General features: G+C 41.2%; 1 long non-coding RNA gene across 1 annotated transcript; it reads right to left on the bottom strand.

Moving 5' to 3' along the window:
- Nucleotides 1–2,364: 2,364 nt before the first annotated feature.
- Nucleotides 2,365–25,901, bottom strand: LOC148640987 (uncharacterized). The gene is made up of 3 exons (XR_015929964.1): nucleotides 25,808–25,901; nucleotides 24,572–24,644; nucleotides 2,365–2,413 (listed from the first exon to the last, which is right to left on the bottom strand). It is a non-coding gene; the product is annotated as an uncharacterized LOC148640987 (long non-coding RNA).
- Between the last annotated feature and the right edge of the window lie 1,458 nt (nucleotides 25,902–27,359).

Here is a 27,359-nt window from a genome sequence, read left to right as displayed (position 1 = left end):
GTGTAGGCCAAAATAAATACTTGGGGTAAAACTCTCGAATAGTGTGTGCAAATTGCTAAGAAGTACTACAGATAGACAGGATACCAGCTGCAGCTGCCCACTCTCTGAATTCCTGCAAAATGTATTCAGAACTAAGTCCAGGCCATCCCTGCTGTTGTTTCGTAACAGTAACATTTCTTGTAGGGTCTTCAGAAAAACCACACTAATTAACTGAAAATTAATTTGTGGCCAAACCAGTACTCTTGCCTGCTAATATTCTTTGGACCTAATCTGGAATTTGCAGACTTCTTGAAAATCAGGATACAAACTATTAAACTGGAAGGTTAATGGAGATGTTTTACGGAAACAAAAAGAAAAAAAAAATACCATTCGGCTGAGATAAATGTTAAAGAGCTTGCCTGCAGGGCATTACTGATGTCCCATTTCATGTACGCATTCCATTTCCCACTGCTTATTCCATACTTGAATTGGCTTAGAAAAGATAAGTATAGGTCACACATATATTGGATCTGGATTTCTAAGTAATTGCATGTTTATTTACAAAGCTCATTATTTCTGTGAATAGCTCTTTGCTGCACCACACACAATAGCAGGGTATGAGAAAAGTCTCTGTGATCTTGTGTATTTAATGATATAAATAAAAATCAGCGTTTGTACCTTGACAGGAAACAGTTTTACACTATGTATAAGTATGCTGGCATGAAATATTCCTGTGAAAATACTAAAAAGGAAATATTTAGGGCTGATAATTGAGATTTATCTTCGTTTTGACTGTTTGTGAAATGCTGAATGCAAGACCTGAATATTTCTTAGAGCTTGTTACTACACGATTTTCCAGTTTTTTTTCTTCACTTAGTCCTCTAAATTCCAGATGGAACTCAGAGTTTTCATGTTTCGTTTTAATTTCGAGAGCAGGAAGGATCTCTAGCGACGGTCTTGAGACTGCCTGACACCCCCAACCAGCTAGTCTGTTTGGTCACCCAAATTGACCTGTATTTAACAATTATGGAGGGAATGATTAATGTAGAACATAAATTGTTCAGTTAAGGGAACTCTGTCGCTTTAGGAGCTGAAGAGTGTTCGGATATTTGTTCCATATGATTTCTAGATTACTGAGTTGATCACGTCGCTTGTTTAACTGTTTACAGGTCTTTAAAATTGATTAACTCAATGAGTATCTGTAAAACCTGCCTGATGGGGGCTCTCCTGCAAGAGTAACATTCGAGGTTCCTTCTCAAGAGAAAGAGTTTGATTTTAGCTGACGTATCCTTGCAGATATCCTGATTTTAAAATACCATATCTATAAAACCAATGAGGCTCAAATTGTTGGCTGTGCCTCCTCTGAAACACTCAAAAAATGAAGAATTTCACAGAGCAGAAATTTCTGAGCTCGATTCTTCATACCGCAAGTAGTTAGATAAAATTGTAGAGCATAACCAATGAAATAACTACAACTGGTATAATTATAATTGATGCATAACATGGCTATATTTTATTTCAGCTTGTGGCAAGGAATAAGCCATACACATGAACCTCCACAATGTTAAGACAAGTTAGCAAAATTAGAGAAGATTTGCATTACTATTTGCAGAAGCAAAAGACACGTGGTGCCATGACAAACGAACTATCATACCACATTTCCAATCCTCCTGCGCAGCCAGTAGCTTATAGTCATTGCAATGCAATCTGTTTTTCTAAACTCATAACAATAAGCAGAAGAAATGGCTCCCAGCATTCAACGATGACAACGCAGTCTTTGCAAAAATCATGCTTTGCAAATGGCAGAGGAGACACCATCTTCAGCAGAATACTCAGACACAGCACAAAGCAGAAGCGCTGAGACACAGGCGAGTACAGTCCTTCACTAAAGAAACAGGGAGAGGGTGAAGGACTGGCACTTAATTTGCAACAACTTTCAGAATTATTAATTCCATATAAAATCTGTACCGGCTTAATGACCTAAATGTGCTCACACAACCCACAGTGCTCTGAAATACTCATCGTAAGAAGCATATGCAGACACAGCAACAATCTCAGATAATCACTGCAGGATTTTAACATGTTGGCAATCTTACAGAAAACATACACATGCCAGGGCTTTTGAGTGAAGAAAAATAGCTGTAGCTGTCTTTTGTGTGGATCCCATTAAGTCCGGCCAGGACAGCTGTACTGAAAACAGCCAGGAAGACCAATGTCTTCCACCAAGCAAAGCTCAGACAGGCAAGCTAACTAAGCTCCTGTAAAGCAAATCCAAAAATCTCAATTGTTCCCTCCTCTCCTTTTTAATTAAAATTCCCAGCATCAAATTTCAAAGCGCTTTCAACTAAAGAAGAGACAGCTGGATTAAAATATCAAATGACACCTTACCTCTTGGTAGTGTCCGGGCGTTTCAGGATGCCATTGCGAAGGAATTCTGTGAAAAAACAAAAGGAAAATATGAACATGCAAAACTGCACATCAGAACTAAATCACAGATGTTGGACTCACTTTTCTGTCTGCCTGGGGGTGAAACAGAATTCCAGGTTTGTTTGGGGCAGTTCTGGACAGCTTCTGTTGGATAGCAGCAATGCTATATGTAGTGTGTATTTTATTTTCGTCCCTGCATTTTGTACCTGGTTGGTAAGACTTCCATTTAGTTCCCTAAACCATTCTCTCAGAGAGGATGGTTCCAAGCGGCCCAAACATTCAAGGTGCTCGTTCAGAATCCAGGCTGACCGTTATGCTCTTGAATTGCACCTGGGCCATGCAATGAGCCAACACTGACACTGACTCCCGAAGAGGCAGGGTGCCCCTCCAGTGGACATGAGTCAGCCAGAGTTCTCAGTGACCATTGTGAGACACGCCCGTTCCTCCGACTGGTGCTCTCTCCTACTGTATGTGTCTCTCTGGAACGCGCGCGCATCAGAAGATAAAGGACAGATGAGCACGCCAGCCGGAGCTTGTCTGTTAATGCTCATTCTCCCCACAACACACAAAGGCTGCAGTAAAAAGCCATTTCTAAACAAGTGCAAAGCAAACCACAACCTTTTATAAACCTGGGTGCACAGAACACAGAAAATGACATTAACACTGGCTGTTTTAGATAAAAAGGAAAACTCATCACTGCTCATGCAGGACAGTTCAGAGAACAGCTGGGGGAAACAATTAGTTTTGCTGCATGGCTAAGTGGTGAAGAATATCAGCACAGTTAGCTACAGTACATACCTGCATTTGCTATTTGTAAAGAACAAGGTTAAATACAAAGTTAGACTACTAACAGATTTGTATGGTTGGTCATATCGCATTGCAGAGTTAAGGAATTGTTTTCCAAAACTGAGTGAAATTAAAAAAGTGTTAGGAAAATGCTAATGCAAAAGGTTGGTCATATCGCATTGCAGAGTTAAGGAATTGTTTTCCAAAACTGAGTGAAATTAAAAAAGTGTTTGGAAAATGCTTTCTATTGGGTAAACTCTCTCAATTTTGTCATTTCAGGTGGAAACAGAACCATAAATGGGGCAAAAATTGGGTGGGTCTCTTAACCCTAAACTTAGTTTGGCCTGAAACGTGTTCTCATTTAAATACCTTTTCTAACGGCATTTTTCAAGTGAATGAAAATGTGTGGTGACTAGGGGTAATTTTTTTAGTACATTTTGCACTTAAGTGGTTGCAGATTCTTTGTGTTGTTTATATGTTCTATAAACGACAGGGGGCTTGTTTAATACAACAGCCACCTTTTATAATCAGCATGGATTAACAAGGTTACGCATGAATTTAAAAGTGATTTCTGTCAGGAGTCACGAAACTCAACACAAATGCAAACAGCACTTGTGTCATTTTCTGCAATTACTCCTAAGACTCCCTTCATCAGGGGGATGGTGTGCTGCCACATTCAAGTGCAAACAACACAATCAGAGTTTCCTTTGTCCACGATGCACAGCGGTCTTGAAAGATTCCCACTGAGAAATCTGCTCCTTCAACCCTAGAGTGTTTTTTTTATTTAAACCTGTTTAATGCTTTTATACACACTGAGGTAATTACTTACCTCAATCAAAATAAGAAAAACAAATATAAATTTGGGAGGGGGTGAAAAATCTTAAAACTGATTTTAAAAAATCACTGGAATATAATGTCTGTTTAATGAGAATGTCTAGGCTGCTTTAAAAAAATGTATTAAACTTACTTAATCGTGTGAAAATGGAGTTCAGTGAAATGCAATGTTCTGGTGGAATTTACTGCAACATAAAAACAGTATGTTGTTAAAGGTATTTGCCAGTTAATGAATGATAATGAGAAACACATAAGTGCTCGTAAATGGAGGTATACCAGAGTAAATGGATCTCTGGTATACCTAAAGTATAGGTTAGGACATTTCAGTTACACAGAGAGAATGCATAATCAAATACCCACAAGAATACTAGAGGACTGGCCTCACCTGTATGAACCCACTATTCCCATATAAGCGTTCGGGGAGTGGACGGTCATGGTCTGCTCACAGGAGTCAGACCCTCACTGTCAGGTGTAGCAGGAGACTCTAGGCGTGGTCTCAGAGGAGTCAGACCCTCACTGTCAGGTGTAGCAGGAGACTCCAGGCGTGGTCTCAGAGGAGTCAGACCCTCACTGTCAGGAGTAGCAGGAGACTCCAGGCGTGGTCTCAGAGGAGTCAGACCCTCACTGTCAGGAGTAGCAGGAGACTCCAGGCGTGGTCTCAGAGGAGTCAGACCCTCACTGTCAGGTGTAGCAGGAGACTCTAGGCGTGGTCTCACAGGAGTCAGACCCTCACTGTCAGGTGTAGCAGGAGACTCCAGGCTTGGTCTCAGAGGAGTCAGACCCTCACTGTCAGGAGTAGCAGGAGACTCTAGGCATGGTCTCAGAGGAGTCAGACCCTCACTGTCAGGTGTAGCAGTAGACTCCGGGCGTGGTCTCAGAGGAGTCAGACCCTCACTGTCAGGTGTAGCAGGAGAATCTAGGCGTGGTCTCACAGGAGTCAGACCCTCACTGTCAGGAGTAGCAGGAGACTCTAGGCGTGGTCTCAGAGGAGTCAGACCCTCACTGTCAGGAGCAGCAGTGAGTAACACAGTCTCACAGGGGGTCCAGTTGAGTCCTAGGGGTCAGTGGCAATGAACGGAAAGCAGCATACTAATTGGAGTTCAGCCTGTGGTCAGCATGCAGCTCTAAACTAATGTGCTCCATTAAGACCTACTGCAGAGTACGTGGCAGCTGAAATCCGTCCACAGCTCCGTACTAAACCAGTTCTTAAACACACAACACACTGCACCCAAAGTTACAGCTGCTACCCTCTAGAGGTCACTGAAGCAGGGGATAAACTTACATCACTTCTTCATATGGTTTAAGCAACTTAGCAGCGGACTAAGCAGAACACTGGATCACATTAGAGGATATCTGAACATAGTGGAAATAACATTTATGTTTAAAAGTGTCATTTATTACTAATGAAGTTCAATGTCTATCTTTATGCGTAGCTACTGTATATTACAGCTAATGCATGTAAAAAGTGAGTTTTCACATATCCGGGGGAATGAAAAGAACTGAAACCAAGGAAATACATATCTAAAAGGGGAGTAAGTCCTAAATGTGTTTAGTCACATATGGGTGTCAATTAAAAATATTATTTGTATATTTTATTGTGATGGGACTCTACACTTCTCAGTAGTTCTCATGGGAAAGCAGGGATTTTGAGGAATTGGAAGTACAGGGAATAGATTGTGTAGGCAAATGTAAGGGTATGTTAAAGAAAAAACACTTTTACGTGAATTGCAAGAAACAGTAGTTCATGGTGAATAAGTGAGTGAGCATAAGTGCATAACCTTTATAGACTTTTAGATACAAATGTAGCCTATTAATAAAAAAATAGGCATGTTCTCTTATTCATCTGAAGTATTTCTGTAAGAATCTATATCATTTATCAATGGAAATAAAAGCTGCTGTGATATGATACATGTTCAAACTCAAATGCACAGCTGCTGTACTCGTTTGTCTTGTGACTAATTGCAGTCAGTTCGGTTGTAGTTGCATACACTTATTTTGGCATAAATGCGGAACTTAAATTGTCAGGGACATTCAGTTATACAGTTCAGACCATTAATTAATACTGATCAGATTAATTGATGTGTTCAGATTCAGAGCCCCTGCAGCCCATGCTAATTAGGACACCAGCAATGCTGAGCCCTTAGGACTGTACCAAGCACAAACTCATCTGGTCTCCAACTTTGTTCTGCATGTTTTTTCTTTGCAATTGAGCTCAAAGCTGGGGATGAGCTCCAGCTAGCACTGGTTTAACTAGTCCACGTTTATCACACTGCTGTGTGCTAAATCCAAAACTTCTTTGCAATTGACCCTAGATGCTGGCTCAGAGGAGCCAGTGCCTCAGTGCCACGGGGTCAGTGAGTCCTAATATAATCATTGCTTTTACTGTATATACAGTATAAGCACTTTAGAGAGCTAGGGGCCTGGATTCAATTCCACACCTGCAGTGTTATCTGTGTGGAGCGTGCACGTTCTTTCTGTGCTCACATGGGTTTCCTCCAGGTGCTCTGGCTTCCTCCTACCATCCAAAGACATACTGGCACTGTAGGAGAACTGTCTTCTGGGAAAACCGGCCCTGGAGGAGGTGTGTGCGTGGGTGTGTCTGTCTGACCTGTGATGGACTGGCGTTCCATCCAGGGTGCGCCTGTTGTCACCTGGGATAGGCTCTGTCTCCCCCATGAGCCTGTACTGGGTAAAGTGTCTAGAAAATGGACGGACGGATTGTAAAGGAAAGATCAAACGAACCCTTGCCTGACTCGCTATTTGCTTTTTGAGGGGAACAAGGAAGCACAAGCTGAACAGGCTGGAGCCTCACCGATGGACAAAGAGAATTGCCTGCAGTTTCTTTCGTCGAGCAGCCAGAGCCTAATGGCCAATAATTCCATTTGCCAATTAACCTTCACAATCAGCTCTTTCTGACTCACTGAGCAATCTGTGCTGCCAATTTTCTTTCATCTGTCACCTCCACACGTCCAGATGAGACCCGACAGGAAACCCAGAGTGTCTATAGAAGAAGGTCAGACGTCACCCTGTCCCCACACGGGCTAGCCGCACGGGTCCAGGAAAATTAAATTACATTCATGGAAATTGTTCTGTTAATGCTCTTCACACACTGACGAATACTGAACACCAAGGAAATGAACAGTATATACAGATAGGATTTCATATGCAGCACTGACCAAGAACCAACTTCTCAGGCTGTCAACCACCCTCATGAGAGAAAACATTGATTAAAGATGGGCCGGTTGCCCAAAGTGTGGAATATTAATGCCGTGATATATGAAAAAGTAAGTTATTAATTACAGGTTGTTCATTTTGAAAATGTGATGAAAGCAGTTCAGGCTAGGCAATCTACCAAAAAATATTTATCAGCGTGCTTTAGCTTAGTATGGCTTCTATGTATGATTCTGTCTGATTAATGAAATGGATGTATAAAAATGAAAAAAAAAATTGACTGGGTAACTAGTGAGCACACAGGATCCCAACAAACAAACAAAATTGCAAAATTGTTTGAATAAATCAAACTGGAAGTTTCTACTCATCTTGTTATTATTCTTTATATTCTGTATGATATTCCCTATGCTGTATGTACAGTAAGTACAGTATGTGCACCTTCAGCAGTGCTTTTCCATTCATACTATCCTTTCAAAATTAAGCACTGGAAAGCAGTCACAGAGATATGAAAGAAACATCATAATCGCTCATAATAAATTTATAAAATAATAATCTTACACCAGGGGTCTTCAGCTCAGCTTCATGTAGGCTACAGTTACCAATAAATCACTTTGCAATCTAGCTAAAAGCACAAAAACCCAAAGTCCTTCAGGAATTGAGTCAGACACCCCTGTCATTTTCTACACGATACTAATATCTTTCACGCCTCTTTCAGCGAGCGGAACGCTTCTCCTATGCTCCTTTTCGCTGAATAGCTAATAAGGATATAAGCATGGCCTGCAGATTTAAGAAAACTCAGTTCCTTAATTAAAACTTCTGTAATAACTGCTAGGCCTAAGTGTAGTTGGGTTTGATTATTTTCACACCTGACTGAAGTATTAACTAGGTCAAGGTGGTCCAACTGCAGTCCTGGAGGGCTGGAGCTCCTGCAAGGTTTCATTCCAACTCATCTGTGGATGGCCTGAATTAGTTCATTATTGACTTAATTGGATGAACACGTCCCAGCCTTTCAGGTGCTGCTAATTAAAACAGAACTGGAAGAGCTGTAGCCCCTCCAGTGTGCAGAGGACCACACTTAGCGGGGTGTCTGTGTCTGTTTTCATTAAAAACACTTTCTCAGCATTTTTAATGTGTGGGTTCAGACTGCAGATACAAATGAGAGGAGACGCTTTGACCCACTGTGCTCATTTGATTCTATATTGCTACAGTCCCCATAGACAACACCAGTTGTATTTGAAACACAGTAACCTCCCTCCACACCAGCACGTGAATGTTTGAATTCACCCCTCTGACCTCCACATCTTTCACTTGGGAAAAACACCCATGCAAAAATGAGGAATAACATGCAAACTCCACACTTACAGGCATCCCAGAATGGACTCATACCAAAGACCTAGAAGCTTGAAGCTGCAGGGGTGACCACGCTGCTGAAAACTGACAGTCCAGAATGTGAAATCTGACAAACGGGACAAGCAATGCTATAGGGAACTTAACATAAACAAAAGTGTTTAGTATTCTGCCTGATGGGAAATGTGCACAAAAAGGCACAACTAAATCAAGAAGAAAATGAAATACAAAGACAATTCTTTATGGACGTATTTCTTTTGGGAAAATGTTAAGAAAAAATCTGTAGCCTTGGTAAAATCGATTACGTTGCTTTCAGAAGTCCAAGGGTTACTTGTGACCCTCAAGGCTGCAGTATCTTACCACAACCATAGGTGAACAGATGTTTAAAAAAACTTACAAAAAGTACAGTGATATTTTTTTATCACACCAAGATGTAATTTGTTGGGGGTGAATGTGAAATCACACAGTCTCAGTAGAACATCTCAGGAGACAATCTGGAATTGAAATGAAATCCTTTATTAGATTTTCTTTGCACAAATTTACATGGGTTACATAAGTAAAAAAGTCACAGCAAGGAACCCAAGACCAGCAAAGTAAATAGAAAAGCAATCTAGAGACGATTAACTAATTTCATTTAATTGCTTTATGTCCTCTAGGAAAATAATTAAAAGCAGAATACATTTCAGAAAGATAAACAGGTTGGGAGACTTTTCTCTGTGCCATTAAAAAATAATTATCTTGCCATTTGCTTTTTAATTACCTTTGCAATTGCACTCAAGCCTTGCCCTCTAACATATTCTCAAATCCGTGCATTGTGGTAAGTTTTCAAATTTGCCAGAGAGGGAAAAGGGGAATTTATTCTGTTAATTATCTTGTTCTGAAACTTAACTATATGAGAATTTTAAGCTGATAAACTGAATTCAGTCCCTGTGCCTTCGTACTGCAGCCCTGCCTTCTAATCTTGACCAACTCAACTCACTGCAGATGAACGTAGTCCAGCACACTAACACTGGGCTACTGAACACACCTGAGCTCAGCACTCCAACACTGGGTTACTGAACACACCTCAGCCCAGCACTCAACGCTGGGCTATTGAACACACCAGAGCCCAACACTCCAACACCAACAATTGGCTACTCAAATACATTGTTTTTTATAATTGTCTCAACTGCCCCTTCACAGGATAACATGATTTAAAAAACATCTTTCTATCATTGACTTTAAGAAGCCTAGAACAGCTTAAGCTACTGAAGTGAGGTCCATTCAGTACCTTTAAATTATTGCGAATATGACTTCTACGGTCCTAGAAAACAGTTAAAAAGGAAGAATTGGTCACAGTGCACGGTTTTTGTTTCTTATCTAACAGCAACAAACTATGCAAGTATTCATTAAACATTAAAAATGGAACTGAATTTAAAATAAACACAACAAATGAATCATTCGGACGCTATTAGCTCTCACATTACCTGAAAAGTGAATGCACTTTCGAGTGCTGTGCACTTAAAGCAGAGCTTTAATGGAGATCGTTTAGCCATGGCTGCCTGGGATAAATATTTAGGTGCCAAGGAGCTATGACTCACAGCAAAGTGACAGCTCTCCAACAGTTTCGGGTAGGCCTCATGATTGCCTCCATTTTCCTCCCCTCTCGACAACTCAAAAGCAATAACAAAATCCAATTAAGCTCATAAAATATATTCTATGTACCCTGCATGTATATATGAGCATGTACTGTACTTACACAAACTCAGCACTGCCACTTTGCAAGTGCACCATTAATTCATAAAGGATACTGCAATTAAACCTGATTTATTAAATTCATTAAATGCATTTACTGTAGAATGAATCTCATTTGTACAAAAGTTTGTCTTCTAACACATTTTAAATGGTGTCTTTTTTGTATTTCAATACTTTGAATTCTGCAATATCTGGTTATGGGCTTTATATTACTTTATTTTGTGTAATGATAGGGAAGAAAACTACAGTTATTTTCTCTCATTAAATATGATTGGTGTTTATGTTTGTTTTTTTTTACTTTGTGTGATCAATCGTCCCTCTTAGCACAGTGGATAATGTTAATGATCTAATTATCTCTGGAAAGAGAATAAATCGATTAAACTTTCCACAAGGAGAGCTCTGAACGTCTAATCAGGTTCAGGTCTCCTCAGCGAGGCACTAAGGCTAAAACCACCGCAATCTGCCCTTCTTTTATGTGTCTGTGCCAAAAACACAGCAGCCTCACAAGTAGTACAGTTCAATGTGCATAATGCTGTTATTGCTTACCTCAGAATAAATAAAATAGAAAAAAAGAAAGTTTTGTAACACACGCACTGAATTTATTTTAAACTAGATCTTGCATTTGATAAAGATCAAGGTACTGATTACATTGCATAGCTTTCAAAATTTCAAGACAGCAGTGATAAAAATATTCAATTTTTGTAACAGAATTTACTCCCTTTTTTCAAGGTGCTTTTTTCATTTTTGCCTTTATACGATCTACATATATATGTAAATGATAAGATACACAAAAAGACAGAAGACAGAAATGTAAATGTAAAAAAACATAGACAATATTGAATCTAGATAAATACTAAATTCAAATGTACAGATTAGTATAAGGGTAATTTAGGACCCGTCAGGACAACGTACTGCAGCTAAATCTGACCAGTGAAATCAACATTTACTGTATGTAGTTTCTTACAAACATAAGGAGTATTTTAAGAGCAAGCAGTCACGAGCAGAACTACAGGAATGCAAGTATTAATTAACTCTGGTGGTTACACAACTTTAGAAAGCAGAACTGTTAAAAAAGACCTCTAATTCCATGTTGGAAGATGTACTTATTAATAAAAGTTAAAAGCTCCTCCTACACATTTAAAAGTTGTTCCCTCTGAGACAGATCAATAGACATTGTGACAGAATTTAGGACAAAGAAGTAGTCAATGTCTGTTATGAATCAGGGATATGGTATACTGCATTCTTTATTTCCTGTACCTTTCCCCATTTTATTTGTAGTGGAAAGAGCTTATCAGAAAGGGGCTTTTACCAATGGCTCATAGGATAATGATGGCCCATTTAAGGATTTTCTACTTGAAATGAGCACCCGTGTGTCAGTGAAGGTCAGGCCCTGGGCCTGGATGGTTGGAATTGCTTATATTCAGAAAAAAAATAATATATGTTTTGTGATTTGGGAAAATCTTTGGTGGTAATGAAACAGTAGAACCTTGATTTTGCAATACGTGCACACAGGTGTTCAGATATCAAGGTGTGTCAGATACAAAAGGTTGTAGGAGCGTGGAACAAGGTACCCAGCCATAATGTTGAAGCCAGTACCTTGATCTCTTTAAAGCAACATCAGAATGAGAATCTCAGATCAGTTAGCTACCAACTGCTATGGGGCTGGGTGGGTTAAGTGGCAGCCGTTTGTTTTTCACCTTTCCAATGGATGGTCATCTGTTATCACCTCGCTCTCCAGCTTGTCTGGGGCAAGCCGGGCATCTGCCACTTAGCTCACAGGATCAATAAAGGATTCTAGCTATCTTCATTATCGCCCAATGCAACTGAGTTAATCCAGAAAACTGCTCACTTGCACTGAGTGCAGAGGCATTTCACACATTGTCTTTGCTGGAAAGATCATTTTATATTTTTTTGTGTGCTTTGTGCCTTCTGCATCTCATACTGTACATTCAGGTTTTTTTTAAAAAAACTGTTAGAATACCAACCTAACCAACCAGGAGGCTGTCCTGCTCCACTCCTTCCTCACAACGCACACCAAGAAATCCCAACCTCCAGTCATTTGACTTTGGTCACAAGCTCACACTGCCTTCCCTCAGTCTCTCAGCTAGAACTAGCAGTCCACACCACTCCTCTCATCCCTCTCTCCCATTCCTGGAGCTCCAGCCTCTCATCCACACCGTCTCCCTCTATCAGCTGTAACCATTGATGTGCACAGTGTCCAGGCCGCTGTCCCGGCCCCTCAGCGCAGACCACTCTCCAAGCCCAGCAGCAAGGCCACCCTATCTCCTGTCCTTTAGCAGAACTCACCTCCGCTGAGACTCCATCCGAAACCAGAGAGCGGAGGCGTCTCTTACAGTATTTGCACATCAGGCAAACACTTTCTGGGTTTACAGCAGGGCACTGATGTGAAAACGTAGATGACTTCCACAACATTAATGAACGTATTTTATCCTTTTTAAAGCAAGGGATAAAACAAAAGAGTGCGTTAATTGGAAAGCTTTTTGTATAAAAAAAGATCCAGCCTTGTCTTTAACACAATTCTTTGTCTCTGTCTTTGTCTTTGAAACATATCAAAAGAGCCAATTATAATTAGTTTTTATCAGTGCCTTAACCACCACGTTTGAACCCCCTGACGATAGCTGGCGCTCTGATTGTATCATCCACCTTTGCTCTGAGAAAGAGAAATAAAAAACTCTACATCTCACCACCCGCTGCCCTGATCACATGCCCGCTGGGCAGAATTACAGATCCGGCAGATGGTGGCTTTAAGAGAAAGGGCTACAGGGTAGACACTCACCACCACTCTACAGAGCGAAACACAGACAACATGCTCTCAAAAAATTCTGTGCACATGGGAACACACACAGACCAGGAAACAGCCTATTGGAGGAAAGGTCTTCAAACAACATCACGCCCAGCTATGAGGTGAAAGCTGCTTCCACCCCAGACAAAGCCGGGCCTTCTCCCTCCCTAATCTTCACCTTCCTCATTTCATTCTCCAAGTTAGTTTTTCAAAATATCTAAACCGTACATAGAGGATATAGGGTAGGGATCTTCACATGGCACACATATGTCATGGGACACAACAGCACCAAGCACAACAAGGTGCAGACAAACACCTCTGGTACCAGCATCTGGTAGACTTTGCTGCTGACATGGCCTGACACTGTAGGTTATATAGAAGGCAGGCGATCAGCTACTGAGAGACAGTTACACCTGATGATTTGTCTACAAACTCAGTCCTTATTAAACTGATTAAAAACCAAAAACAATTACAATATTGTGCAAAAATCTTAGGTACAATCAGAAGTTATGATTAACTACGATAGTAAGTAGATTAACAATTCTTTTAAAGTCCCTGCTAGTGTTTTCTTCTATTTAAACAGCTCAGAGTTTTTAATGCAGCTCATTTTGGCCAACGAGAGAGTCTGCAATCTTCAATTCACACTAATTAGGTACATGAGCAGCACATAACACGTCTTGTAGCGGCTAATCTATCACTTTCACTCTTTCTCAGGTGATCCCCATCATTAACACCTGTTCCTCTCTTCGTAAAGCTAGTACACTGGTGTCCAAATACAGATCCATTACCTTACAACACATCCTCTACAATTTCAGTACAAAATTATCTGATTTGTTTTTGCTCAGAAAAAGAAAACGTAAAGATAAAAGAGAGAAAGATCGTGTGAAATGCCTGAAACGTTTACACAGCAGTAGTTTATGTCTTGAATGCCCTGTTTAACACGGCTACTTTTGCACAAAATTCACTTCGAGCGATGGGGTTGAGTCAGCTGGGAGATACATGCACAGCAAATCAAAATGGCTCACTCATTTCCTCCTGCAAGCCTTACACTTTCCTCTCAACAAGATGCTTCAGGCAGGAAGAGATCTCTTTCTGCCTGGCGGAGACAGCTTTTCTCCCAATTACTTGGGGGCAAAAATAGGAGTGCTCTACTGAAGTGCTGCCCACCTAACAGTTGTGTCTTTGTTAATTGCAAGCAGCATTTGGGTGATCAGAAAAAAAAAAAACATGTATACACTGGAGAGAACAAAGCTATGATAAATAAATGAGATCAGTCAGGCGGGTGTATCCCCAACCTACATGTTCCTTTGAACACCAAGAGATCGGATATAAAATGCCAATCACTTCCCGTTTTGCAGTTATCTTTACCAGAACTAACACCAAGAGCAAACACACCTAGAGCACCGAGGCATTACGCAGGGCGATGTAGACAAATCTGCAGGCTTAGATTTATGCCATGCATGAGAAATGCGGACAAATTCATTATCACCGCAGTTACAATTGCAAATTAACTGCAGAACGGTTATTTACATACTGTATACTAGTTGCTGGGACTTGTCTCGCTTCTGCCTTTTTTTGTCCTGACAGAACAGCTGTTTTTAAGACTAAACTTCCGTTGTGTCCTTGACTCCACGCGTTTCTGTCCAGCAGGGTTTAGAAATTCATACTGGGTGCACCACAAACGTTTATCGCTTTCTCTTAGCAGAGCCATTTAGCGTACTTCTCACCTTAAATCCGAGCGCAGAGACCCCCAGGAGCATTAACAACAGGTGTGCAATATTGGGGGTATTTCCTCTACAACATACGTCAGCTACCCGTCCCCTGGGCTGCTCTGGGGGAAAGCAAGACTTCTAAATAAAAAATAAATCATGTGTACGTGGACACGAATGATAATATAAAACTGTGCAGTCAAAGCAGAACATTCGAATTACAATGCGTAAGTTGTTTATTTAAACTCAAAAGCACCATTTAATAATTCAAAACCTTTGTTTCATTTTCATTGTTAACTGTGCGTTTCGGAGTACTGCTTCAGCTTTCTGACGTACTGTACGGTACTCATGTGGTTGTCCGTTATCTCCCGTCGAAAAAACCCTCTTACAGCACGCTGTCTCTGATTATATATCCAATTATCCATTTATTCCAACTGCTTTACAGAAAAAAAAGACTGCAGAGTGGAAGTGCCGTCCTTTTATGCTTTAGCAGCTGCAGATCCTTTCAGAACAGCTTACACTCAGGTGTATTTTCAAATGTGCATGGTAAGCAATCATCAGTGGTTTAATTTCATACACACACTGTAAATCATTTCTCGTTTCAAAAAGGGCAATCTTATTTTTTTAATTTGTTTTTTTTTTTCATTTGCAAGCTAAGGGGAAAAAGCAGGAATTTGGTTTGATATATTTATTTTTTTGGAAAGGCTGAGTGTGATTGAGTACTTCAGGTTGCCTGCTAACCACCGAATATATAAGTTTGAAACTTGCACGCACACACACGCCTTCGGGCAATTTAGACTTGTTCGGAGGATGGACGAGGAACATTACAACTCCTGTATCAAGTTGTAATGATTTTCATTGGGTTTCTTGGTAGGAAAAAAAAACCTGTCTGACAGATCCTATAAAAATCTATATTAAAAAAAGAAGTACAGCATGACTTCATGATCACAGCATCCAGCTCTCAGTCAATATGTCAGACCCAGGCATCGACTTTTCAAGGAAAACTTTTTTTATATTATTTATTTCGCCAGTTATGCACAACACTCTCACGGTGTCCCACTCCTCTCCAGCAGACACGCACTCGGGTATCAGCTGCGGTCAAATGAAGTTTAGGCTGGAGGTGAATAACCCAGAAAGAAGTCTGACAATCTGATTTAGGATTCAGGTTTAATGTCCCAGGATTGAAATGAGTCAAAAAAAAGTCCCTGTGGCTACGCGTGGATTGAAATACTGTTGAAAAACATAATTCTGCTGACTAGATTTACCGTCTTTTTAAATCTAGCACAGTGTGGTCTCTTCTCCTCATCACCAGCCAATGCAAGTATTCACATTTTCTGCCACCTTCAACATTTTGACTGGTTTCCATACATACATCTCTCAGTGCTGCATCCAGTACCGGGTCCCGGGGGAGCTGGAGCCTATCCCAGCAGGCAATGGGCGCAAGGCGCTATACACCTGGGATGGGACATCAGACAACGCTGGGCCTGAAGACAGGTGCGGGTCATGTCTGTTTGTGTTCTCTGACCGTACGGGGCTCGAGAGCTACATACACACCCCCTTCCACCTCGCAGGACGGCTCAATACGCTTCTCAGGGCTAGAATTCATTTATTTATAAAGGCCTTACCATACTATTTACAGTACTGACTCTGCCCTCCGTGTGCCAAGAGGCACTCTGCAAGGCTCAAAGGAATGTTTCAATGGTAAATACAACACAAAGGTAGAGGATTGTCTTCTGTATAAAAGGTGCCATTTTTTAAGTGAACAATGTAATGTTTTTGTAGAGGTTTGGACATAATGCTTGTGTCTGCTTGGTCAGTTCGGGACTGGAACTCTGATGTTGTGCTGTGATGACATTGCAAGTGATCTAAGGTATAACCGTGGTGTTATTCTGAGAAACTCCAAGTACAGCAGGCCACAGCAGTACTTTATATACATGTCAATTCCACACTACAGAAGCTAGCAAGTGCGACGGGACCTATTTTATGTGACAGAAGGACTTTATTTTTTAATTTTGTTCATTAGAATCATTTTTATGGACATAAAATCTCTGCTCACTGAAAATTATTACAGAATCAAAGAAGCCCATTGTGTATCGGATACAGTATTTCTGTTACGAAATGGATGGATGGATCTCTGGAACAAAAGATTTAGATTCCAAAAATGCCATTTGTTTTATGGGTAGGAAACAAGTGCCTGGGGTGTAGAAAGAAAAAAAGAAAATCAGAAACTTTATCAACCGATGTTTCTTTGGTGACAATGAAGCAGCTGTCTCCCAGGGGCTTTGTGCTACATCTCTGGGTGTCTTGTAGAAGAGGAAAGCATTTGCACGGAATACAGCAGATAAATCACCGGAGTACATCATCATCAGTTGTGAGCTAGCTTTCCGACAGCAGCCCAGAGTACTTTACTGAGTGTCCTTACGGAAACATTACTGGATTTTACTCCTGGGGCCACACCGGAATAAAAGGATCAAGACAATTCCAAGCATCAGAAATAAAAATGAAATCGGAAGATATTGTGAGGACACCAGGAAAATGCTTAGCAAAGGAACAGTAATATAATTAAACTTACAGTAAGAGACCTCAAACACAGGCAAATATTTGGAGGGGAGGACCGCAGAGAACAAGTAATGAAATCAGTGAAGTGATTTGCTTCAGCAGCAAAGGTTAGCATCAGGAAAGTGTTTCCTAGTTGCTGATTTTTTTTGTTTTTCAGTTAGGCGGCGTGTGCAGTTCGGGGGGCAGGTTAATTGGTCTGGCCTCATTTCTGCTCCCCTGGAGCAGTGAGAGGAAGGTGTAGGTGCGAGAGCAGCTGAGCCAATCTGAAATCAGTACCACAGCGAAGCTGCTTTTAAAAGCCTTTGAAAGCTGCCAGATTGTGAAAAGATGCTTTTTCATCCTCTGTCTTTTTTTGCGAAGGCTGGGAGAGATGATGTCACACCATGTTAGAGCACACGGCAGCAATGGCAGGCACTGTCTGGATTGTTTCAAAAGTATGTGTTGGTTTATTTCAATTATCCAACGACTTGAAATCTACACCAAACAAAGTGCTAGAGACGGTGTGCATATCGTTTTAAAGATTAATAAAATAGAGTTATCTATTCATGGGGGCAAAATGCTTCTCTGCCTTTGTCTTAGCTCTCCTGAGTCCCGGTGTGTCCCAGAACCCATTTTGCAGCATTGTGATTCTGGTCAGACTACTTTATGTGACCCTGCCATACTGTACCAAAATGCCCCCTTGAGACCAGTCTGGTCTATCAATTAGACCAGATCCTTCAAGCAACCCCACTCCTGCAGAGTTTCAGGTTTTTACTCTAGCTCCGCTCAGAATGGCTGAGTTGGATCAATCAATTGAATGAGTAGGAGGAGTTAACAGTGTTTCTAGATCTCTGGTCATTGACCTTTTAAGGCTGACTATAAAACCTGCAGGATCACAGCTCTCCATGACCAAAGTATAATGTCAGCTGTTGCTAAACGGTTAATTGGTGTTTTATTTTACTGCCGCCCTTGTTTGCAGGAATGTAATTGCTCTGAAATGATAATCCAGCAATAGGGTCATCCTTGACATCTGTGAAAGAGCATAAGTTTACCACTTCTTCAGAGCCCATGGCCACTGAGACACTGGACTATCAATCAAGCCTGCTTCTTCCCCAGATTATTTTTTCATGGCAGTTTGTTTCCAGGAACTATGAAACAAATATTACAAGCCTTTTTATTAACATGTTATGCAATACTGTGCATTTATTTACATTATTAGATGAATGCAGTAGATACACAGAAAGATAACATATTGTGAATAGGTATAGACGTGCAGAAATAATGAACACAGATAAATAGATCAGAGCTAATTAATATTCACATTCCCTGTGATAGATACTGCAGGAAGGCAGAAAAAGATAAAGAATGTAATTGGCCATGAAATGCCTTGATGTTATTAAATCTACACAATACATGCCTGTTTGTGTGGGAAAGTGGTCTGGGAATTTACAAGATCAGGCAAGCCAGCAAAATCAGCAACCCAGTGTAACGCCAATGTCTTCTTTGCAGACCTTCAAAGTGCCTCAGAGTAACACGGGAAATACTCTGGATCTTCTACTTCACACGATTCCTTTAAGGGTTTATTCAAATTTGGTTTGTTTTTATTTCACCCCATCTTCTGTGGATGAGAATGACGCGATGGCTATATTAAGTACCAATGGACTTAACAAACAACTGAAAAGATTAATGCTTTGCTTACATTATTCACATGATACTGTCCCGGTAGAAGCCCATGTACCCCCAGAGACATTTCACTGAGAAATTTGGATCAACACTAATCCAAAGGCATCATTCTAGACATTGTCAGAATCCCTTACTGTGATACAATTTCCTTGAGATTGTGCAAGTGTCTTAATCGGTGTGAAACCAGAGCACATTCCAAAATTTAAAACCGGCTAGAGGAAAAGGAAATCATGAAGGTTTTAATGAACAGAGTGTGTGTTTCTGGCTGTGCAGTGCAGTAAGGCTCAGCAGAGCCACTGTATTGAAATGAGCACTACTATCAAAAGAGCAAATATTTGTACCATGTCTGCAAGACAAATATCGACCTTCTGCATCTGACTCTGCATAATCCACAAAGTCAGAATTATCCAACACTGATACAGTATGTCTGCATATACAGTACCTCATTCTGTGCTTGGTTTTTTGTTACAATTGTATTAAGTCCTTGTGTAGTCGCAAAGGGATACAATGAACTTGCAGCTAAGAGAAAAAGAATCTTAAACATTTTTGTTTTACTTTAACACAAAGTGAAGAGTTAACTAGAATCTGATGCGCTGTAATAGTAAAGTGAAATAAACAGAGTCACAAAGCTCCATGTACTGTATATACACATTTTAAGAACTTAAAAACGTCTTTCTAACTTGTAAGTGTACAAAGGCTCATTTTTGTTCTCGGTACTGTATATATATTTCATATGTGCTCTATTTTTATTTGACATTAGTGAGTCCTACCTCTGGTGCCTGTGTTAAAGCTCTCACCTTGACACGGTCTTCAGGGAACATGACACCGTGCAGACCTCAGCTTAAAAGCTGTGGTTCATCTTGAGTCCCAAGGAATCTCATTTTGTTTCCCAACGGAAGGCTAAACGGAAAGAGTGTTTCTGCACTAACCGCCGCTGAAGCTGCCCTGGGGAGTCGGGCGAGCGTCCGCTAATCGCCGCGATTTGATCGCTGAGCTGAGACTCAGGTGGGCCGAGTGGGGGAGCTGCTGATGCTGTCAGAGCAGACTGGAGCGCAGAGATACAATAGCTGCCTGGGCGGGAGGTGTCCCCTCCAGCGCCGCAACCTCAATCCTACCTCTGACCACGGCGTGTTCAGGCGACGCACAGCAGACATGACCGACAACTGCAGCATAACAAGCAGGAAGAGCTCTGTCCACCTGCTGTTGGGCTGCCATGTAAAGCAAGCCCATGGTGATTAGATTCTTTTTTATTCCCTGCCTTTCAAAACCCCTTGCGCTCCAAGACTAGGGACAGCCCAGCAATCTCATAGTAGACATCTATGCTGGGACAGATGAACCACAAAAAACTGAGGCCCCACATCCGCCTCATCTCCGCCATTTTGTCTGAGAAGCATGGCATCAGGGGCCTCGAAACTGGACAGGTTTCATTAACACCCAGGATGCCTCTGATTCGCACAGTTTGTTGTCATAATGTTCCTGCCCATAACGTGTCATTAACTGCTTGATGGAAAGCAGCCTGTTATGCACATCGAAGGTGTTTCTAGGATTGTTTGGGCCATTAACACCAAACACGATACGCATCATTCTAGTGAGCGTAACATCTGGTGCACTGTCATTCCTGCATTTATCAAGATGGCAATGCTACCGCTGTCTGAGAATATGAGCTGATTCTCATATGCACTGTGCAAGCTGCTTCTACAGCACGCACAGCTCTTGTTAATAGACACTGTAGATCTGCCAGTTAGTCAGGTATCACAGTCAATTCAGGGCCCTCCTTGAAAAAGTTCAAGTTAGCTTTAATAATGAACTCTAATATTATTTCTCATTAAAATGCTGACTGTTAAGTATGGCTCTAAAGTGTTTTATTTTCAAGTCAATTCATTTATACTGTCTTGGATCAATTATACAATTGGCAGAGGTGAACCCTCTTTATTTTGAAAATGCAAAGGTATTGGTACAAACTGGCTGAAGGGTTTCTCTTGTTGGTTAGTGTGTTTGTTTGCTGTTGGGTAAACAAGAATATCTTTTCAGCCTGACCTGCTTTGACCTTTGTGCTTGGTGGTGGAAATTCAAAATAAGACCTACGCAACTGACTGTTAAAGAAAAGCAGGCAATTTTGAACATGAAAGAAATGTGAAAGACAATCAGAACCACAGCACAGAAGTTAGACAAACAATCCAAAAATCAACAATTGGGAGGGTACAAAAGACATAATAGATATCATGGTTACATTACTCATCAGCCAAGAAAATCATCTGCGGTTGGTTACAGAAAATTATCAAACCCTAAAACAAATGTCAGTGAAAACGGCAACAGCAACCAGTGTGTGAGGCATCAGAGGGCATCAAAAAAGGCTCTTCGAAGAAGACAGACAGCTATCCAAAGGCTGCCTTGCAGGATGTAAACCTTTCATCAGTAAAAAGAACAGAAAAGAACAGCATTAGGTTTTACAGAAGCACAAAGATGAGGCAAGAGGATCTTGGCTTTTTACAGACCGGTGACACTAACAAATACCTTTACCAAAGTGAAGGAGAAGTTGGAATGTGGAGGAAGAAAGAGGCTTTAGATGCACCAGTGAACACCACCATATTTCTGAAGCACAATGGATGCGATGTCCTGATAAGGACAAACATGACTGACTATGAGCACGGTGGCACAGGAGTAGCATTGCTGCCTCACTAGACAGTGGAGGGATGGATGACTACCTGATTCTTGAACAGGCTTAAATTTTCTTTCGAAAATTGAAAATGCAGCTAAGGATAGTATTGGCAGAATGAAGTCTGAAGATCACAGAAACATATTCCTGTTTGTGCAGAAGAAAATGCTTCCAAACTTATCGAGCAGAACCTCACCGCACCGTAGGACACGGGCCCAGAACATAAGCCAGTGCAACCAAGGAGTCCATCAGGACAAACAAGTGAAAAACATTTTCTTGGACTGCTGAAGTAAATCTCCGGATCTACATCCAACTCATTATGCAGTTTACATGCTGGAAAATGTAAGTCAGGACGCCACAAGCCATCTTTAATTTGATACAGAGCATCACCAAGGACACATAATACCCTTCTTCGGGCTCACAGGACAGGATAGTATTTCAGGACTCTACCTACTGAAACCCACAGGCTGACTCATTTGTGACAAGTTCACAAGAAAACCTTAATATTCTCCAATTGCGTCTCCAAGACACTAAATGCAAGTAATGATATTTAACCTTCTGGGAAGTGGTACCAATAAGATGTTCATCTCATACTGCATAGTACGTAACAGGTGATTCAGGACTACACAAAAATAATTTGCTTTGATTACTATGTATTATCAAAGTGCCTCACAAACACCGGCACAAACCCCACATCATTGTCTTGGTCACCTGAGAAGTGTTTACATATGTCACACCCATGCCACACAGACATCCAGCCATTCACCACAGCTGTGGAGACACTGCCCTCTTAAACTGACAATATCACCTTTATTTCACTTGGTGCAGCATGTCCCTCTCTTTATTTTCCAGAGGGAAAAGTCAGTTGTGTTCTAGGTCAAGATCAGACATGAAAAGGCATCAAGGAGATTCCACCTCCCTTCCCTGGGCTAACAGTCAGGCTCCTCTGACTCTGTGATCCTCAGAAGAACAGAAACATGCAGCAGCCCCCTTCTTCACCTTATCACAGCTGCAGAGCATCGGTGGCTGCAGTTTAAATATTTAGATTATGTGTCCTGACCCCAGCACAATGGAAATTTCAGTCGCCTTGCTGTACTTGCTATGCAAAAGCACACCTTGCCTCTCTGTTCTCCTGCTCTTTAGGACATCGGCACGCTTTCCAGAACCTTTGACATCGCTATCAGGGGAAAAGCTCGGCAAGGGACACAGGTCTGAGCTACTGCATTGAAGGGTTTGCTGTAATCTTTCAGTGTAGTGCGATAAAGCAAGCCTTAACTCCTATCCCCAGTGCCTTAGAAATACCAAAGTAATGAACTTGTCATTGATAAATGCTAAACACACTGCAGTTCATTTTCCGAAAGAATTAAAAAATATGATGAGAGGCGGAATGGGAAAAAAAAACTAGTGTGGGATTAAAAAACAAGAGTAATTCATTTCTTGCTCAGGTGATGGATTGTGAAATCTTGGGTTTCTTTAGCTGGCATTGTGCCATATGATTTTCACGGGTTTTTGTTCCAAAGCAAAGCTGCCCTGCCCCTGCCCTAATGGCAACAGCTGGCACAGACAGGTACAAAGCTGCTGGGAGATGAGCAAGGTGCCAAAAAGAAATGACATTGTTGTTCACTTGAAAAACAGTATATACTAAGCATAAAAAATATAAATGTGAGCTACAAAAACTTCACAAAGTTATCAGGGAAACGGCAGTCTTTTTGCAGCAGATGCATGAACATTTCCTTGGACAGATATGCCAGAGGTAAATGAATTGTGCTTATTATGGCTTGGTCCACAATAGGAGGGCTGTTGGAAGCAACACAAGCTGTACAGTACGTGTACAACAGGTGGGGCTCAAGGCTGGTGAGAAGTCATGGCGTAACTATCTTATTCTGCTCTCACAAGAAAGTCATTGTTGCACATGACACATGAGGGTGTGTGTTGTCCTGCTGCTATGTTGTCACGTCAGGACAGGTAGGGCAGTCAGTGTGCTTGGGATTGCTGCTCTGCAACAACACGCCGCATCTGTCCAGACCATCACACCTGAACATCCCCATCAGTTGTTCTCCTGTATTCTGCCTATCGGTGCCACATTCCCTGACATTCATCAGAGTGGTCTGTGCTTAAACTCCAAAGCTGGCACATCTACCAAGGGTGACATAATCCAGTCTCTCACAGACTCGGCAAAGGCATTTTTTTCTAGGAAAGAGGGACATGTACATATACATCCATCCATTTTCTACTTTATCGAGTACAAGGTTGTGGTGGAGCCAGAGCTTATCCCCGCTAACAGCAGGGGAAAGACAGGGTACATCGCAAGGATCATACAGAGACAGACACACACTCACAGCAGGACCAATATTCCCAGAAGCCCATTAACCCACCAGCATGTCTTTGGACTGTGGGAGGAAACTGGAGCACCCGGAGAAAACCCAAGTGGACCCAGTGAGAACATCCAAACTTCACGCAAACAGCACCCGGAAACTGAACCCATGCTGCTCATGAAGAACTGTTTATTAGGTATTAGGCTAAAAACATAAAATATATAAAAAATACTGATGCAGATGGTCAATTCAATTCAATTACACTATAGAAGTTCAAGAGTCCACAATACAGCAGATAAATGGGCTAGGAGTTTCATAAATTCAGCAATGGGTTCTCAATGGAGCCATTAGAAGGCAGCAGATGCTTTAGAATACGGTACATTTCTCACTACTTGTTTGACCTTAATTTGTAATTGCAGTTTAATTGATCTGTTTAAGTACCCTGTCTGCAAAAAAAAATGAGCACCTTTTGAGATCCGAAAAATCAGCAAAACAGGATGTCGGATGAGACGGTAAGCTTTCATCTTGTCAGCAAGGAAATGGAAAACTGCATTTTATACAAGGGCACACCTGTAAAGTGTAGACTCACCATCAGCTGGCACAGCCTGCTGGAGGAGACGCAGAAGGTGACATTGTGACACCACTCCAGAGCCAGGGAAGACCTGTTGAAATATAGGGTTGGGTGTTAGTTCATTTTTATGAAAACATAACACCTTTTATAGCTCTGTAACAAAGAAGGTAGGAATAGAGAACATTTTAAGAGCTGAAAATGTTTTTATTTTGTTGTAATTTAAGGATGGTGTTTTATGTATCATTATTTGAATCTGAGATGGGAATATTTTATGGTCTTAAATAACTGATAATTCTCAGTGTTATCAGGAACAAAAAAGGAGTGCTTTAGTGTGATTTATATGCATATTATTATGGTTTTAGTGCCATTTAAAGATAGACTAGAAGGTTTTATTACCAGGATGAAGAACTAAAAATGTACTGGTCCTGTGTCATTATTAGAGAAGAGGAACTGTTTTATGGTCATTATTTACAGCTGAGTTTCAGAGTAGTTATTTAAGAGTTGGAAATGGAGTGTTTTAATGTCGTAATTAAATACTGTTTGTGCTGTTTTATTTTACGATGAAACGTAGAATGGGCAAGAAGAAGACAATCACATCCTCATTGAAATACATTTGATACTTAACCAAAGTTTGGACATTACCACAACTATACAATCAGAGACTCTCTAATCTCTCTACTTTACTAATCTATATACTAATTTACTACTACACTACACTGTGATTTACTACAAGTCTCATATAGAGGTATGCTTCTGATCTGCTATGGTTCATGTTAGTTGGCTGTATGTCATGTTCTGCACTGCAGCACTCGATCTTTCATGTGACATATTCATTTTCCTACCAGGATATCGCATCTTCCTGCCACAGAAAACGGTTTGCTTTCTGAATAAAACTAAGCTTCTGGGTGCCCCTGTTACGGCTCCCATCTGAATGTGTTAGCACAAACGCACACAAAACAAAAACAAGAAAAAGAGGGAAAAGTTCAACTAGAACAAACAAGCACTTAAAGTTCCAGACAGCTCTTGAAGTGTTTGGTTAGAACAACTATGAAGTGATAAAAAACTAAATTAGGGTAAATGTTTTTAAATGTCAGCCTTTCTGTCTGCTGTATCATATTACGAGCGCTATTTCCCCCTGCATGCCTGTTACACATTTCTGGTTTGTTTCCATCCTTCTCCGTTTCAGCAGCCGTTTCTAGATGCATGCCTGACACAGAACATCAAAAATGATCTCTAGTTTTAAATGAAAGTTACCACTCCACCACGGCAGTATTTTCTTAGAAAAAATAAATCTGATGGAGCCTTCAGGACTGGGGTGAGAAAGATGCGCGTCGTCCTCCCTGTCATCTTAAATTCTTCGCTTGTAAGCTGGAGATGTTTTGCCTTGATTCCCTTCCTGGGAATGCATGGGGTGAGAGGTAAGCTAAAATTACTCTCTTGCTCAGCGGCCCCCCTGCCTGCTGGATGAAACATTTTAAGAGTTGCAGACTGGCAGCCGGCCCAGAGGCCTTCCTCACTGCAGGGGGCTGGTACCTGCTGGTACCTGCTGGTAAACCCACAGAATTCCCTGCCCCCGGCACAGCACTTTGTACCTACAGCACAGCACTGTGACTGGGTGCCCAGCTGGGGCCCGCCGGGCACATGAGGAAAAAAACGACCTGCCCTTCTTTGAGGCCGGTACATGTTCTGACAGCTGAATCCTTCTCTTTGTTCTGTTCATCAGGGTTTGGGAGGAGTTGATTAGTTTTAAAAAATCCTTTCACAGGTTCTGTACTGACTGCAAATGCTGGGTGGCTACAGCGTGGGATTTACGTGCAGCTAGAGTACAGGAAGGCCTGTCAAGGCTCTGGGCTCTGATGCAGAATCAACCTCCACTTTCTGTAACTCCAGATACATTCCAGCTAGGTTTGCCAAACTGTGCAAGGAAGTGAGAAAAATACTCATTTCACTCCTCCCTTTCAAAACGTGTTGTATCTTGCACCTTTCGACTTTGGTAATTACTTTCTGGTGAGTAAAGCTTTGACAATTTCACTTGTTGTCAAGAAAAGACATTATGGGCTGACAGAGCTAGAGCTATGCCCAGCTGGAAAATGCCTCCTGTCTCCGTGTCAGTGCTGAGAATATGAAAAGCAAGCAAAAAATATATATATATATTTTGTGATCTTTCTCTCAGGAGTTTAATACCAGGCACACGGCATGTGTTAAAGACAAATCATAATAAGAATTACTCAAGCTGTCGGATAGCTTGTGTCAGTTCCAATAAACACTGCAAGAGAGTAAGGTCATCCAGAGTATGTGCAGAACATCCTTGATTTGCTTGTTTTCAACAGGCTCCAAATGAAAGAGCTCAGTTCAGCACAAAGATTAAAAACTGCTGTAACTTTTAAAATATCACAGAAATGCTCCTGGAGTGAAGAGAAGAAGCTAAAGTTGTTGTCAGCTTTGGCTGTTCCAGTGATTTACAGGCTCTGTCACTTTCACTCCTGTGGAGAAATAGAGAAGCCATATTCTTCAGCTAATGCATGCAGAAATGCAGCCTCTGTACAGTCAAGAGAGTGATGTATTTATTCCCCTCTCAGTTGTTCACAGAAATGTTTCTGGGCCTCCGGGTTCACTCTAAATGTTGTTATAAAGTACATTTGACCGCAGCTCCAGACTCACTTCCTTAAAGGATAAATAGCTCCCCCAACAGCAAAGGTCTAAACATCAATACACGCATAGCTATTTCTACACAACACATGCTTCTTATACAATGTTTTGTAAAATGTTTTGTAAAAAAGTTCAGTATATGTAAATGTAATTATTG

Source organism: Lepisosteus platostomus, chromosome 25 (assembly GCF_059453375.1).
Source record: "Lepisosteus platostomus isolate fLepPlt1 chromosome 25, fLepPlt1.hap1, whole genome shotgun sequence".
NCBI lineage: Eukaryota > Metazoa > Chordata > Actinopteri > Semionotiformes > Lepisosteidae > Lepisosteus > Lepisosteus platostomus.
Note: the sequence above shows the minus strand (reverse complement) of the source record. Positions and strands in the feature narration are given on the sequence as shown.